Source organism: Dunckerocampus dactyliophorus, chromosome 19 (genome assembly GCF_027744805.1).
Source record: "Dunckerocampus dactyliophorus isolate RoL2022-P2 chromosome 19, RoL_Ddac_1.1, whole genome shotgun sequence".
NCBI classification, from domain to species: domain Eukaryota; kingdom Metazoa; phylum Chordata; class Actinopteri; order Syngnathiformes; family Syngnathidae; genus Dunckerocampus; species Dunckerocampus dactyliophorus.
In genome coordinates, this window is record NC_072837.1 from 18,430,270 (window position 1) to 18,448,133 (window position 17,864).

A 17,864-nucleotide genomic window follows, 5' to 3' on the forward strand; every position below is an offset into this window, starting at 1 on the left:
GCTGCAGCCCGTTTTGGAAGGAAACTAGTCTGTGTAATACAGTTGCACAAAACATTGTCCTCTTCCTTTGTTTTTTGCTGCAGCCCGTTTAGGTAGCAAATTAGTCGGACCTGATTTACTTGCGCCCCCTTTTGGCAAACTCACATAATGGCCAACATTCAATGTACGTTGGTTCTTAACTAGTTTGCTGTTCTGCTGCAGCCCGTTTAGGTGGCAAACAGCTATGTGTAGTAGAGTTGAAATAGCTGCACAGCTATGTTTTTTTGCATTAAAAAAAGCAGAAAATATATCCGTCATCCTGATTACTGACTGTTTTTTGTGTTAAAAATGCGCAAAACACAACCCTCTTGCTGTTTTCTTTCTGCTATCTGCTGCAGCCCTTTTAGGCAGCAAACTAGTCTGTAATAGAGTTGAAATAGTTACGCAACTGTTTGTTTCTTATTTATTTTTTATTATGTTTATTTTTGTGTTGAAAATGCACAAACCATTGCCGCCCCTTCTGTTAAAAGTACACTAGGTCCCCAACTAACGAACACACCGGTTCCAGATGACCGTTCGCAAGTCGATTTGTTCATAAGTCCAACAAAATTAATATTACCAATGATATAGGTACTACGTGTATGTGTATACATATATACATATATGCGTATATATGTAAATATGAGTTTGGATACAGTAGTAATATTAAACGAGGATAATTGACGAAAAAAAACAATAATAATAAAAATGATATAATAATACGTAATGATAAATGTTATTTACCTTTGAAGAGGAGTGGTCGAGCATACCTCGTTGTGGAGGAGGAGGAGATATTGAAAAAGGACAAATCGTCTTCTAAAAGAGGTAGTGTTCTGTGGGTGGTGTAGAATTAAGCAGGCCTATTAACGCTTCATAAACTTTAATCACATGCTCTGTCCGGGTTTCATCGTACAGCTACAATTTAGCTTTACATTTCTCCTTTACACTCTCTCCCCACCTTCTTCCTCTACCTGTTGGTCCCATTAGCAGTGTCACAGTGCCCTCTACTGGTCAAGCATGTAGCAGTATAAATATGGAGTTACTACAAGGCAAAATACATAAAAATATAGACCAGTCAGCTTGCGTTCGTATCTCCGAATGTTCGCAAGTCGGATGTTCCTAAGTTGGGGACCTAGTGTAATTCCTTCCTGTTTTGATTTCTCCTGCAGCCCGTTTAGGCAGCAAACTACAATAGTCGGGCCTGAATCAGTTGTGTCCTCCTTAGCTCACGTTCATGGAGTTGTTGACGTTGACGTTTTCACGAAAAACGGATCATTTCCCGGAAAATGTAAACATGTCAATTTCACATGGCAGGTTTCGCCGCAGGTTGTGGACATGATGGCGATTAGCGTTGGCCGTTTGAGCGCTAAGATCAAGGAGGGCGGCCCCCACTGAAGCCTGAGTGTCGTTGGCTGATAAGGTGACACCGCCTCCAGGGACTTCCAGCTTATCTGGAAGGAACGAAAGCCTCCCACAACTACCATTCCCTGCCATCTTCTCTTCCCACCACCCTGCCCCTACTCGGCTTTTATCACCTCACAGTCATTTCTTCAGATGGATGGACTCATCACACCCCAACAACAAGGAAGCAGAGAGCGACACAGCGGCTCCGCGCCCTATCACCCTCGTGTCTACTTTTCATTTAGTAGAGGTGAGGAAAGGTAACAAAGGAAAGACTGCGGGGATTAAACTTTAGCAAATGGCTGACACAGTAGAAGAAGAAGAAGTAAAGCAAGATAATGCAGCCTAATAGTCTCAGTAGAGAGTAATGACACCACGTAGAAGAAGACGAGGGTGTGTGCACACAGAAAGGAACAAATTTGGGATGGAAAAGTCCAGAAAACATCTTTTCCTTGCTTGTATGCTAGCCTGAGGGTACCTGATGAGATGCTGGATTCGAGGATGCCAGGGCCTGAAGGTCTAACAGACGTGCTGCCAAACTTACTTCAAAAAGTCAATCAATCAAACTTTATAGAACTATTTATGTCGTCGGACAACAAGGTACTCAAAGTGCTTTGACACTGTTAGCACCTACTGATGACGCAGCATCACGACTGCAACTTGGGGTTCAGGAGGTCCTTCAGGTTGGGAGATGACCACTCTAAAAATGCAACTCCCCATTATGCCGAATGTTTGACGTCATTTTTGTTAATGAGCACAATATGCTGCTAATCTCCTGGAAAATTTTCGACAAAACCTCAGTTCAGTAAGCATCAATTAACTCGCTTTTTTGGCTTTTTGTTGCTTAATTTCCCTCACTAGATTAATAAAGTATAACTATTTGTCTCATTTGTGACACTTTTATGTTTTCATATTTACTCAGTAAATACCATGTGCCTATCAGGATAAGGAGTTACTAGAGCGGAGAAATCAATCAGGTCGGGGTCACCAATGTGGCAGCTGCAAGGACTCAAGCAGGACTGGATTCTTCTTCAGCTGCCCACAACAGAATGAATGCCAAAACAGGAAGTTCTCTTTCTCACGCCAACACTTGCCAACACAAGCCACGCACCTTCTCCCTCAGACTTCCTTCTGGCTGTTTGAGGCAGGGGGTTGTGTGGCAGACACTAGGGGGCACATCTCTCACCCAGTCAGCAATCAGGTTGGTTGGGGGCGTGGGCAAGAGAAGTTTCTGTTTTGGCATTCATTCTGTTGTGGGCAGCTGAAGAAGAATAAAGTCCTGCTTGAGACCAACCACTGAGTGTTCCTTACAATTGAAACACATTGGTGACACCGACATGATGTGACCCCGACTTGCTGTGCTGCTATCATTACTGTCCTGTATACTGCATAACGTGTTGCATACAAAGGATCAACAAAATTAAATCTAATTTAATCTAATCTTAAATTGTATTACAGCCTCTGTTGCCTTCTTTTTTTACATCATGGACACGATGCAGTTGTTTTTTTTTGTCCAGCAGCTTCTCGGTAGCTTGCTGTCTCCTTCTTCCGGCAACGACAGCTTTACAGATGCCACGTCTTCTATAGAGGCGGGGTTTGCGGCTGTAAAAATGTCTATGGCGACACGGGGTGGTGTAAAAAGGTAATTACAGGCACCACCTGGGAGCAAAAACAACTGTATATTTGAAGAGCAGTGATTAATTAGTGCTGCGACATCCATTAGAGAGGAGGCTTCTACTTACCTCTGTTGTACTGAATCTCATTGTATAGTTCAGGTTGTACCTACTGCAGTATGCACGCATGCTAGTTTATTCACTTTAATAGGAAGACGAGGTGGTGTTTAATATCAATGACTTATGAATACCTTTATACAAATTTAATGAGGGTGTGTGTGTGTGTGTGTGTGTGTGTGTGTGTGTGTGTGTGTTTGTGTGTGTGTGTGTCACAGGCTGAGGGGTGCATGAGGCGACACATGGGGTCAAAAAAACACAGGGAGAAGCAGAAGAAGACGTGTGACTGGTGGAAACAAAACATCCATTAAGAACGTGTGAGGAGCAAAGCTACACACACACAGCGTGGTGTAATGCATGCTTGTGGTATTTTGCGCCCGCACCTTTATTAGTCTTTACGACAGGCCTGCAGCCTGCTGGGGCGGGGTGGTGGTAAAAACGTGATAATTCAATCGCTCCTTTATGAATTAAACATCCAGGAGGCATAAGAAGGTGCATGCATTTGCAATGCAGTGATTTGCATTATTGCTTTAAAGAGTCATACACTGTGTGCTATGTGCATTTTTCTACATTTAAGCATCTTAGAAATGCACCATGCTTGTACAATATAGCAGCAGAAAATGAAAAAAGTATTTAAAGTATTTTAAGTAATATATATATTTTATATATATATATATATATATATATACTGTATGTATGTATATATATATATATATATATATTTATATATATATATATATATATATATATATATATATATTACATCCACAGGGTAGAAGAAAGCAAGGAGTGTACCCGAGGGAGGTCAATATCGACCTAACCTCGCCGCAGGAGCCCGACCCGTTACATGGATGCTTCTGTTCTCCTGCTCAATGCCTGGAGGCTTGTGGACTCTGCAGAAGGTACCTCACTATGTCTTCTACATTTTTATTATTTTTTTTTACCAGGAAGAATACTATAATATAAGAGAAAAACATAAAATCCAGTGTTATGTGCCGGTATTGTCTGCTGGCTACAAGTTGTCACCCGGCTAGCCGAAGCTGAGGCATCATCACAGTGCAGCCGGCTGTAAAAAGCGGAGAGAGAAGATGAGCCCGATGCCACTGAGACTGTGGAAAGTTCACAGATTTATTTTTAATATACTGTCAAACTTTTCACCAGTGGGGGCAGCTATCTGTTATGTGCCCCCGAAAAGTGCACGGGGAAGGCTGTCAAGCTTGGTTGGATATCTGCAGTGTGGACCGCGGCCGCAGATAAGACAAATAAATCACCCAGCTGCAGCCCCTTCAGAAGGAGAGGAACCGTATTTGGTAACATCAGCTTCACTCAGCTTCACTTGACATGACTTCAAAATCCATAAACTACACGGAAAAGTAGTATATCATAGTATATCATTATATACTACATATATATACACTATATAAATATATAGAAACAAAATGAGACATAACAAAACCTTTACACAAGGAGAACATTGTGCGTTTAAATTAGCGCCACAAGATGGCAGTAACTACATCTACCTCTGCATGCACTTTAAAATGTTGCTATTTGGCTGTTGGTGTGAAAGTCACGTGTGTTACACTTGCCATACTGTTGTTTACGATGAACTGCTGCAGCTTCTTACCACTATTACAACATTGGTTCTGTTAATCCCCTGTTTATCACAGTTAATTGGTTCCGGACCCGAATATGATAAGTGCATTTCCGCAACGTAGGAATCTTTATTTATAAATTGAATATTTTGGTCGTTAGAGCATACAAAACCCATTTACGACCTTCTGAATATGCTTTTTAACATTATTAGAGCCCTCTAGACATTAAATAACACCCCTATAGTCACCTTTACACTCCTATTATATTATTTGTATTTTAGTCAATTTCTCAATTTTTCTGCTTGAAAATGCTTAATATAGGCAAAAAAATCACGTAAAATTTGCATATATATGCATTTTTTCAAAACTTAAAATAGGCCGTATTCAACCATGGAACAGAATGATTGATTGATTAATGAATATATTTTTGATCAAATGAAGTCACAAAATTGTTCTCATGCATTATAAATTATTATTTCAATAAGAAAAGAAAGCGATGTATAATGAGTGTTCACATTTAGGAAGTAACCTCTGTCCAATTATTGCCTGCTTCCAATTAACGTCCACATCCCCTTTGCAGTTTAGCGAAATGAACGCCCCGGCTATTACGATAGATAATAATTAGAGCATTTATGTTATTTTATGCCTCGTCTGTGTTGACATGATTATAGTTCAGCTGGTTTCATTCATTGTTTAGCAGATGTGACACAGCGAGCCCTCAGGTGCACATCTTTAAAGGTTCAGGAGAGGTCAAGGCGACACACGGGTCAGTCTGTCAATCAAGTCTGTCAATCATGTCAGTCAGTCTAGTGCACTTTCAGTCTGCTGGTGGATCTTGGTGATAAGAAAGCTGAGGCAACAATTGCTTCTGACAGCCTGAGCCAGGGGATGAAGTCTCTTTTTTGCCCTCATTTTGCTAGAAACCAAAACCCCCTCATATTCCAACGCTTCAGCAAAAGACAGAGAAGGTAGAAAGAGAGTGTATAGTGTATAGTCATTTTTTAGAGTTGGGTTTAGCGTTATTGTTAGGCTTGGAGCTAGTGTTTGGGTTTGGACCAGGTTTGGGGTTGGAGCTTGTGTCAGGGTTTGGTTAGGGTTGGGGCTAGGGTTAGGTTTGGGCAAGAGTTGGGTTTAGGTTTTGGTTAGGGTTAGGCTAGAGTTGGTGTTGGGTTTAGTATTAGAGCTAGAACTAGAGGCAGAGTATATGACTGGGATAAGGTTTGAGTTAGGGCTCGGGTTACGGTTAGTGCCAGGGTTAGCTAGATAGATATTTAATTTAGGGTTAGGGTTTTCCAAGACAAATTCACATTTCCAGCAGCTTTACAAAAATGACAACACAGCTGCATGGAAGCTACAGGAAAAAAAAGTCAAGTACTAAAAATGGCTTAATAAACGCAAGAATATACCCATGACAGGCCACCACGGTGTAAAACTAAGCAATGTAAGAGAGATTAAAGATACAATACAAAACTGCAGAATGTCAGTGTGTGGAAGTTGTGTAGAATGAAGGTTAGGGTTTGGGATTAGAGGTAGAAACCAAAAATAATAAGAAAATGTTCCTTACAAATCCTACAGTAAACTGTACACTATATACTGCAGAATGTCATCCATTTTGACAGCATATTATTATTATTATTATTATTATTACTAGATTAATTTGTCTGAGTTAGGAAAGTAAGTCTGCCTAATTGAAGTGAGAAAGTGTGTCCATCAATAGTCTCTGCTAAATTAGACATGGTGATAGATAATGCTGGAAGATCCCGCCAGTGTCCGCAGTCATAATGTCCCTTTTAGGGCTTTTCCAGTGAAATATTACTTTCATCTACCATCCAACTGGGACAAATGATTATTTACTGTTCAATGCAGAAAAAAAATCACGACACTTCAGTATGTGCAGGCAGCTGCTGCTTTGTAAATGTTTTTTATAGTCTTGTGGGTTATTAGAAAGCGCTGCACGTTCTCTCGTCTGGAATGATAGGGGTGGGGTGGTGGGTGCTGGGGGGTGGGGGTTAGGACAGGTCCAGGATGCTGTAGAGAACCAAATCTCCAAATGTATACCTTAACCTGCACAGCATTATTAATGCAATTCCCAGCTCCCTTTTTATATTTCATACTAGGGTCGTCAATTGATTAAAAATAATCATATTAATCACAGTTTTTTAAAATTAATTAGTCATGATTAATCACCGGCCGCACGGTGGTCTAGTGGTTAGCATGTTGGCCAACACAGTAACAGTCTGGAGATCGGGAAGACCTGGGTTCGATTCTTCCTTGGGCATTTCTGTGTGGAGTTTGCATGTTCTCCCCGTTTTCTCCGGGTACTCCGGTTTCCTCCCACATCCAAAAACATGCATGTTAGGTCAATTGGCGACTCTAAATTGTTCATAGGTATCAATGTGAGTGTGAATAGTTGTTTGTCTATATGTGCCCTGCCATTGGCTGGCGACCAGTCCAGGGTGTACCCCGCCTGTTGCCCATCAGCTGGGATAGGCTCCAGCAAGCGGTATAGAAAATGGATGGATGGATTAATCACCATTAACAAATATGTCTGAAATATGCCCCTTTTTACTGTATTTAATTAACAGAAAGATAAATGAAAGGACAGGATTATATATTTGGATGTAATAACAGCTCCAAATGAACTGAATATGTCAATTGAGCTAAAAGATGCCACACAAGTCTAAAAATCTGTTTGTCTAACACTAGCCTCTTTGATAGTAGCAGAACATTTGAATCACACTTCAAACCGCGTTATTATGAGCAGTGAGGGGTTGCGTTCAAAGACATCACGTAATTTACAGTAAATGTACTTGTTTTCAGTGTATTTTCCAGCATACTTAAATGTAGCAAATTGTACATCCGAATTTAGAGTTACCAAGTGAGTAATAAGAATATCCGCTTCATGTTTTTCTGTATCTTCCTTTATTTACGCACATACACACACACACACACACACACACACACACACACACACACACATTATGAAGCCGTTTTTGTGATGTTCGAAATGTCCCTGAATGTATCTCACGTTCTTGCAGTGAGAATGAGGAAGTGTTGTTCCCAGGATGAACGGCCCAGAGACGCGTGTGATTTGGAGACACATACTGTAGAGTATGTGGTGTTGGAATTGTACTGCTGTTGATGTGTTCAAGTCAGAATGAAGCTTTACAAGAGCGTCAGACTCTGTGTGACTCTGTGGGGACGCTCCACTGTGCTTCTGTTTGCTGTCATAAGAGAGAGGCGTGCTTGCTCTGGTGCGCATGTGTTAAGTACACAAAAAAATGTAACGTAATCAATGAAATAAATTAGTTACCACCTTTAATGCGTTTTTTTTGACAGCCCTACTTTGTACATAAACTGTACTGGGTTCATTTGATATTTTACTGCATGGACATCCTCATGACATCCAACACGAGAGCTGCAGGAGAAGATTCACAGCTATTTATTTTTTAACAATATGTTTACTATTGTGGCCAAGTGGTTGGCTTGCTGGCCATGAAGTCAGGAAATCTGGAAGATCTTGGTTCAAATCTCCGTTGTAGAGTTTGCATGTTCTTCTTGTGCGGTTTTCTCCGGGTACTCCCGTTTCCTCCCACATTCCAAAAACATGCATGTTAGGTTAATTAGCGACTCTAAATTGTCCATAGGTATGAATGTTTGTCTATATGTGCCCTGCGATTGGCTGGCAACCAGTCCAGCATGTGAGATATGTGATGTTTGTAACTGAGAGTTGGACAATATCAGAAAAAAAATAGACTCTGCAGAAATGTCATAATGAACTTATTCAGAAAATAAACCAACCAAGGCAAGACATGAAAGATAAGAAAAATAAGAAAATAGAATAAGAATAAATAAATAAATACGGAACAGATTAAATTTGGAGTGCAATAATACATAAATAATAACAATACATAATAAGGTAATAAGTCCAGTCCTGTCCAGTCCAGTCCTTCCACGACAGGAGATATGTGATGTTACATACATCGGTTGATATCGGAATTGGAAATTGAGAGTTGGACAATATCGGCATGTCGGTGATCAGCAAAAAAGCCAATATCGGACATCCCTAATTTCGCATCTTCATTCTATCACAGTTTTTTTAATCATTAATAAATATTTGCTGGTTTTTGGTTGACTATGGTCAATTTTTTGTAAAAAAAAAAATATGCATTTGATATTGCATATGCAATATGCATGCTTGAAATATAACATTTCAAGCATATAAATGGCTAAATGAACGTAAATACAAATATAAGGCATTCAGAAGACTCATTCAAAGACATTGTGATGATATGTAGTATTCTACACTGGTCAGTAGGTGTCGTAATGTTACATCGATGAGACAATAGCCACCACAGGAAGTACGCTGTCCAGAAAAAAACAACAAGGAACTCACCCAATGCTGATATGTGAGTCTAAATTATGTCTTATTTATGTCTAATATCTCTTATTTTCTCTTATTATGTCTACTATATTGGATAATACGAGTGTAATGGTGACTATAAGGGTATTATTTCATGTCTAGAGGGCTCTAATCATGTTAAAAAAAACATATTTAGAAGGTCATAAACAGGTTTTCTATGCTCTAACTACGAAAATATTTCATTTATATATAAGGAATTCTAAAAGTCAATTCATCACCATAAACGAGGGGCTCATGGTATTTTGTAAGTACAGCTGGTTATTGTGCGGCGTCTGTGAGGTCTTTGCGTTAAACGCCTCACATAAACCATGAAAAGGTTGCTGAAGTTTATATTTTGCCGCAAGCATGCTGCTGCTGGCGTGTTTGTGTCTTCAAAAGGCAGCAGTGACAAGTGCACGTCACTCGCTAACTTGGAATGAAGCTTTCCTTGCACGCCGCCGCTGGTGGTGCAACCCTCGCCTGCAGATTTCACCACGCTGCCTGTCAAGGTGAACCACGTTCACTTGTACAAAGCTCGCACAGGTCGGGGAGGTGAAGGGGGGGGGGGCACACCAACGCCTCCAGGTGTTTGATATTTATCATGCAGCAGCGGCGCCCTTGCAGAGAGCTAAATTATTGTGTGAATGCAACACTTTTGGGCCTCAGAGACAATGTGTCAATTGTGGAAAAACTGCAAGTATTGGAATTGGGACGGGCTTCATCTGTTCCAGGGTCAAACAGTGGCCCCCATAGAAACTTTACTAACTGTACATATGGGGGCTCTCTTCACATGAACACTCAAAACAGCTGACTTTGTGGCTGTGACATTGTGTTCTTCCTTTCAATGACTGATGTCAAATTATTAGCCAAATTTTGTTGAGCAGCCAGGGCACCGCTTTACGTTGCAAAAGCCTCCGCTTCTATGGCCATCATCACATTTGTTTTACTTTCTTGCATGACTTTGAGGCGTATTTTTTTTTTTAGAAAAAAATATTTCTTTAAAACGGCACAATTAAATTAAATATGATACTTATATCATATTATACTTTATACTTAAAAATTATATATATATTGTCGAGTGACCTAGGTACAACACCTCCTAAAAGGCCAACTTTTATACCAAAAGTACTTGTAATAATCAAGGAACAAAGCACAGTCTAGCATGCTCAAACACTCTGTCGCTTTTAGGAATGTAACCATATAAAACACAAGTTAGTTGGTACCTCATGTTAGTATACATGTGCATTTATAGGGACAAACACACACACCATTGCAATACACATCAATAGGGATACTTGCATAACTATCGCAATGCTTAAAGCACTTAGGTTATGATGTTATAATCAGTATTATTCAGCAACATGATTTAATAGAAGCATATAGTCCTATGGCCTTGAGAATGTCAAACAGAAACAACAGGTTGATGTCTAAGGTTGTATGAAAACAAGTGTTAATGTTTTACAAGTTGAATGTCATGTTCCGATGTTGGTGCTGAACTGAATGTTAAAATAACATGATGTAATGTTAGAATAACATGTTTTGATACTAAAATGTTAATGATTATAAGATAACTGATGCCAATGTGAGCTCCATAATCATTAAGCCACAAAGTAGAACATTAAGTTTCGGTAGTCTGGTGAAAGGCCACTAGGGGTCATAGTCATTGCAGAACAATGGCAAAGCCAGGCAACCCATATAAGGACATCCTTAGGAGTTCAGCTGAGGACACCTGAGGAGTCATCTGCGGTCAACCACTGAGTTCATCTCAGGACAGGATGATGACCAAATATGGCAGTCCAGGACGGGTCAAACGAGGACACAAGTTCAACCAAGGAGATGAGTCATGCTGAATCAGCGCGGTCGGGGAAAGTACAAACTATTCTGGGAAAGACACTCCTCTGGGAGGTCTCAGAATGAGGTAATGGACACTCCCATGAGCAGGCGGAGACTGAAGACAGCATAAAAAGAGGACGCGCTCTACAATCGACGCTGGCTCCAGGCGATCCTCTCATGGATCGCATCTCCGAAGCTCCAAGGCTCGCAACACAGCTCTGGGACTGCTGAAGGAAGATTGGACTCAACTCATCTGCCCAGCAGAAGGGGAAGACTCCGTCTTTCAGATGAACCTGAGACACCAACTGAAGATTCTGTCTGCGGCGCTACCGAGAGAAGAGCTGAGCCTGAGTGAGCACGGAGCCAGTCACCGCAGCGGTCCCCAGCCTTGCCGCTCTCGGGAGCAACCTAGAGCCGTCAGGACAACCAGGGAAGGTCGGAGGCCTGATCACCCGACGCCCGACCCGCATCAACTAGACTTATCCCCAAGAAGCGAACTCATCCTCACTGGACTTTTTGTCTTCACTACCGGCTTCATCATCGGGGTAGGACTGAGGCACTGGCCTGCGGCCTTGCGCTTCTTTCTATCTAGGTACATGTGAGTGGAGCTCATTGCGGCTAGTCTGACATTGTGTACAGTATATCCTTATAGTTAATAGAGTACCTGCTTCAATGCCCTTGCTAACTTTCCTAATAAAGCTTTTCACTCTTTCACTAAGAGTTGTCACCCAGTATCTTCTTTGAAGGTAAAAGAGTAAGCAGTGTGTTACAGACAAATTCCTTTGAGGTTGTTCCGGTAACCTTAGTTAAGACAGGTCCCTCTGATTGCTGATAGATGAGTAAATAACCCCAGGTCCTTACCAAAAGCAACTATCCATTGAGAGAGGAAGCAGTCGTAAAAGCAGAGGGTCCGACGTCTCGTACGACCAACCTTGGGTTACTCTGGTCTTGCGCGGCTCGGATGCAGCGGGGCCGCCTCTGCACTACCGAGGCTGTTAATACCTGGGTGAGTTCCTCTCGCCCCTGACTTAGAGGTTTCTCTTCCCTCTACGGGAGAAACCGTAACCCTTTGAACGGAGTAGTCAGGTAGGCAGGTGCGCCTGCTTCTTGCACGAGGGAGCAAGGGTCTTGCACCGCCTAGGTAACTAGGGATTAAACACGTGGCGCCCAACGTGGGGCTCGATTTGGCTGTTTAGTACAGGAGTCGAGCTTCAGAAGAACCTGAAGTGGTAAGCTTATAATTTGTTTTCTTCCCAAACGGTTGTGAGCTCCACTTACATAATTTCGTGTTTAGTACGACCCTGAAAACGGTGCGAAACAGTTGATCTTTGAGGAGAAGAGTCTCCTGGAAAAGAACATTCTTACCGGTGTGGCCACAGAGGCAACGGCAGGAGGACAAGGACTGTTTCTCGCTAAGGACTGTGATTGTCACAAAGAGGTCCAGCCACCCTTACCCGAGTATCCAGGAGGACACGCAGTCAAGGGTGGAATAGAAACGGACTGAAGGAGAGAGAGTGCCCGAGGACCATTGCAAGAGCCGGACTGAGTGACCCATGATGATACTCCTGGGGCCCATCCTGTTCGTGTACTGCTGGATTCAAGGACGCTTCCCTTGAGGGGGACTCTCTCTAGTGAAAAGACACAGTCAAAGAAGACGTTGTTGGAGCAAAGAGCAAAGACAACACATTCGAGTGAGCGCTCTGAGCGAGGCTCACGAGAAGAAGGAACGGGGAGCCAAGGTGGCCGAACCCGAGTATCAAGCTGTCGCTGAACCCGAAGGCCCTCAGCTGATACGAGACCTCTGTCGACTCTGGTTGTGCACGAGCGACAGGTCCAGAAGAAAAGAGGCGCGGAGACAAGTTCAGCGTCGAGTAGCCAGTGAGCTGCAATCCCTCCCTGACTCAAACCGGAACGAGAGGCTTGGGAAAGCAGCAACTCACCCCCACTACTACAGGAGATCGCTGGCAGCGACTCCAGAAGAAGATATGGCAGGAAGAGATGCTACATCAACGCAAAGAGGGGATGCACCTCTGAAGATGGACCCTAGTATTCCGACTCAGATACTCCTATGGGGGAAAGGACTGGCAAACTGGGCTGAAAACGCGAGAGACGAGTTTGAAGCGTTAAACCCTTCCATCGACGCTATCATGCTTCCATCTGTAATGGGAAGCCAGATTACAGCGAATGGAAGAGCCTTTGCCCAGAGGATGAGACAGAGTCCGGAGGGAGACCAAGTAGTCATGGTGGTCAGCCATCCGGACCGGATACCAAGAAACGACAAAGAAACACAGGAATGGTTGGCCTGGTGGCAGGAATTGCTGACGAATTGGGAAGGAGGACCTATAACCCATCTGGTGAGCACCTCTGAAGAGTATGACAGCACCGTGAAGATGTTGGCCAAGGAAGTGAAGGTTCATCCGGACCTAATCAACCGTCAAGCCAAAGCCATCCCACGGCGTAAAGAGCACCAAGAGACCCTACGGAGGCTGGGGGAGCTGATGGCCGAAAAGAGGAGAAGATGGGAGGAAACACAGACCGCTATTGAAGACGCGTTCTCCGGGGACTGGTCAGAAGACATGGAGATGACAGACCCTCTCCATAACAAAATAGAGTTACAACCGACCGAGGAACCGGGCCCTTCTCATCTTGTACCACCACGCACACCAGCACCCGGACCAGAACCAGATGATTCCATAGTCATCTCGTCAAGTCCAGAGGGACCAGAAGAGGACGAGCCATTCGACTGGCAATCCCATCCAAGGCCACGCACTCCAGACATAAGGCCAGACAACCAACCAATTCAACAAGTCAGACGAGAAGAATTGGTCAGGCCTATACAAGCAACAAGAGTGATTGACACAAGTAGAACCCAAGTAAGTGAACAAGCCAGAATAGGAACACAGGCAGAGCCAGTACGGCCACTTTCGGCTGTAACGACGCCTGTACTACCGGCTACAAGACCAAACCCGATAGGACCAGTACGTGTGGATGTTCCCCAGTCAAGGAACCATGCTCCGAAAGCAAGGGACAAGACGAACAAGGAACAAAGGACACACATGGCCGACTTGGATCCTCTACCATCAGGGGCATGGCCTCTGTTGAGGTACCGGAGCAGTGTTCTGTACCAGTACGTAGGAGACCTAAGGGACCTAACAGCAGATGGCCTACTAGTCTTCACTGATGACCGCTATAAACCCCGAAACAAGAGGTTCAAGTCCAACCTGAGGGACCTGATGGGAAGCGAATACAGAGGAGAAGTAAAAGAACGACTACAGAAACACCTAACACATCCCCATCAGAGCCTACGAAGGACGGCATGAGCTGGAAACATATCAGAAGGAAATGGCAAAAAGATTGGAAGAAGGGATAGGTGAAGCGGTAGACCGAGGAGCGCGAAGAATAGTGATGTACATGGATGGACTAAGGTCACATACCCTGACATGGATGGAAGCACGAAGAGCTGCTGAAGTGGCTGGACAAGTGTACCTTGAACGAAGCCACTTGGTGCCGACTAAAACTGAGATCATAGTGGCATCCTCTCCCAAGCAGAATGAGGAAAGGTTCAACGCCGCCTTGGCTGGTACTACTCCCTCTACCACACCTCACACCCCTCAGAAGCAAGATATACAGCAATGGCAGTCCGAAGCTGCTGCATCCACACCAAAGCCCCGACCAGGAAGGGCTCCAGAACGGACCCCAGTGAAGAACCAACCATCACAGGGGACCAGAGGCAGTCGAGGATGGGACGTCAGCCCGAGTCCGTCGCCTCCTCGTCGAAGCATACGAGAAGAAACGCTGGGTCCAAGCAACGTAACCGCAGGGAGAGAGAGTCAGTCCTCACGACAAGGGAGTGTGCCGGTACTGGACCAAGCCGAGGTACCAGACCCTGCTGGAGCAGAGCGACCAGTCAGGGCAGAACGACCTACTGGCAGGGCACAACCTGGTGGGGAAGAACTAGCAAGACAACCTCCCGTAGACCCAATGGAAGAGGAGAACGACGACCAGGGTGACCACAGCCTGCGCTCTGCAGCCGAACCTCATGACCCCCCAGAACAGGCACTGAAGTCAGGGGTCTACAAAGGACGGAAGAGCAACATACAGGTCCTCGATATCTACCGAGCCTCCGAGAGGCTGGCCCGAGACGTGCAATGGGGCCATGTGGAAACCAGAGACGGGAGAAAAGCCTACATACCTGAGGCAGGACAAAGTCATTACGCTATACCTCCAGCATGGCAGTATAAGCTGAATGAAGAGGTGAGAAGAGAGGTCCGTATGACTTGGGGAGAAATGGCCAACTTACTGATGACACCATCCTACCATACCTTGGTGGGCTACCGAGACCTGACCAAGAACTTCCGAGAGGGCTTCGTGGCAGTAATGTACGATATGATGCTAAGACGACTGAAGCAAACAGCCTATGACCAAGCCAGAAAGGACTTGGCAATCTGTGGTGAGGTTGTAGAAGACCAAGATGACAGGGCCACCGTCATAACAATACCCCCGCAAGCAGCGGACCAAGGCAGTCAAGCCACTGCAACCGCCCCAGCTCTCCAACAACGGAGAGAAGGATCAACCATGGGGGGTTATGAAGGCCTAAAAACCCTGAAGAATCTCATAAGAGCCATGAAGCCTGGAGAGACAGTTGAAGCCTACCTCCGCGAGACCTGGAGGATAGTTAAGAGCTGTGGGGTCTGTGAAGAGGCCAAGAAGAATTGGCTACAGTTTGTTACCACGGAAGAAGTCGGTCAGGATGAGACGGCCCAAGAGATATATGACAGATGGGTCATACACGAGGAAGACGACGAAGATGCCTTCATCGCAGCTGCCCGTGACAAGCTGAAGCAAGGCCAGGCTTTGACTCCGCTCTGGCACAGAATGAAGACAGCGGTAACCCCTTCGAGATTCGTTGGTGTCCTGCGAAAGGTAGTGAAGGGGGCCGAAAGTGAGCATCTCTTCGTCACCCTAAAAGCGGATGCGAAGATGGATCAAATCGAAGAAACCGTGAGGAAATGGGATTTGCTAAGAAGGCATTACGCCGACAAGCGTAAAGCAAAGCAAGGGACCAGCACTGAACAGCGGCCGAACCAGAAGTCAAGTCAATCATCAAAATCTGGTGAACCCAGTGCTCAACAGCCACGGCAGAGTGAAGGTCCGACACCAGCACCTCGCCAGAAACCTACGAAGAAAACCGGAGGGTTCATACCCGCCGAAGAATACAACAAGATGACACTAGAAGAAAAGGCAGCCCTTCGTGAGTCCCGCAAGGCAGCGGGCTCCGGAGGGGCGAGCCAATGATGGCCAACGAGGCGCGGGTCACAAAGGACCATGTCTACCGTAAGGGAGATATGCTCTTCTCTGATGTGGAGGGAGTACCCTATCTGGTGGACACAGGAGCTGAAGTGTCAATGACCCGCAGAAGCCTCAAACAGAAAGGACACTTGGACGTCATATTGGCGGACGGCTCCGCCAGAAGGATGCCGTTTGGGATATGGAAAGGACTGATATGGATCATAGGACCAAACAACTTGTTGACCTTGAGGGATGCAGAAGATCTACATAAGAAGGGAGCAAAGCGTCGTTCCCTCCAAGAACGCCTGGGGAAACTACAATCAAGAGCGGTCCAAATGGGACCAACAGGCTCAACTCATGGAGGATGGTACAAGCCCGTAGATGTGCCCGCCGTGAAGGTGCAACAGATCCAGGAAAGCGATCTATCACCGGCTGGAAAAGAGCGACTGGCTCGAATCCTGGAAGGGGTCATAGTGGCCCATTTCAAGAACGACTGCGGGGATTTGGGGCCCAAGTACGTGCACATCATCGAAGGGGGAGTACATCCCCCAGTGAGGCAGTATCCACTGAACCCAGGAGCAGTGGCTGAGATGGACGTGATCGTCAACGAGCTACTGACATTGGGCATACTTCGTGAGGAACCATACCCTCTCACTAACAGCCCGATTCAAGCGGTGAAGAAGCCTGAGTCAGTAGGAGGAGGATGGCGACCCGTTATCAACTTTAAAGCCCTAAACCGGAGAACAGTGGCTAACCGAGCCAGCTTGATCAATCCCCAAGCATCATTGAAAACGTTACAAGTGAAGAAATACAAGTCATGTATAGACTTGGCTAATGGCTTCTTCTCACTAAGGTTAGCTAAGACCTCGCAAGGAAAAACAGCGTTCACCCATCGGGGAAAAGCATATGTGTGGCAAAGACTACCACAAGGGTACAAGAATTCACCCAATGTGTTCCAATCAGCGGTTATGCAAGTGTTGGAGGGACTACCCGTCGCAGTGTACATCGATGATGTGTTCATCGCAAGCGACACAGAAGAAGAACACCTAGACTTATTGCAAGCTGTGCTTGAAAGGGTCTCGAAGGCAGGCCTCAAGCTCAACCTCAAGAAATGTCAGCTAGCCCGATTCCAAGTCGACTACCTGGGTTTCCAAATAGCTACAGACTTGGGTCTCTCGGATGGGTACAGGCAAAAGATCGAACAGATCCTGCCGCCTACCACAGAGAACGAGCTACAAAGGATATTGGGACTTTGCAATTATGTCCGGGATCACGTCCCCCACTACCAGAAGCATGCAAGACCTCTGTATGCCCGGTTGAGAAAGAATGACAACGGGCAGGAAAACAACCACGGATGGCCATGGTCAGCAAAAGACCAGGAGCACCTGGAGAAGCTGAAGCAAGCCATCAAAGAAGCAGTAAGATTGGAACCAAGAAGTCTAACCGCCCGCTTAGCCGCTGAAGTGTCCTGCGAAGGAGACGATGCAGTGATAAGTGTTAAGAATGAAGGAGAAGGTCTAGTGACGCTATGGAGCTACACCCTGTCCTCAGTGGAAAAGAAGTATCCACAAGAAGAGAAGGAGTTGGCCGTACTCGCTA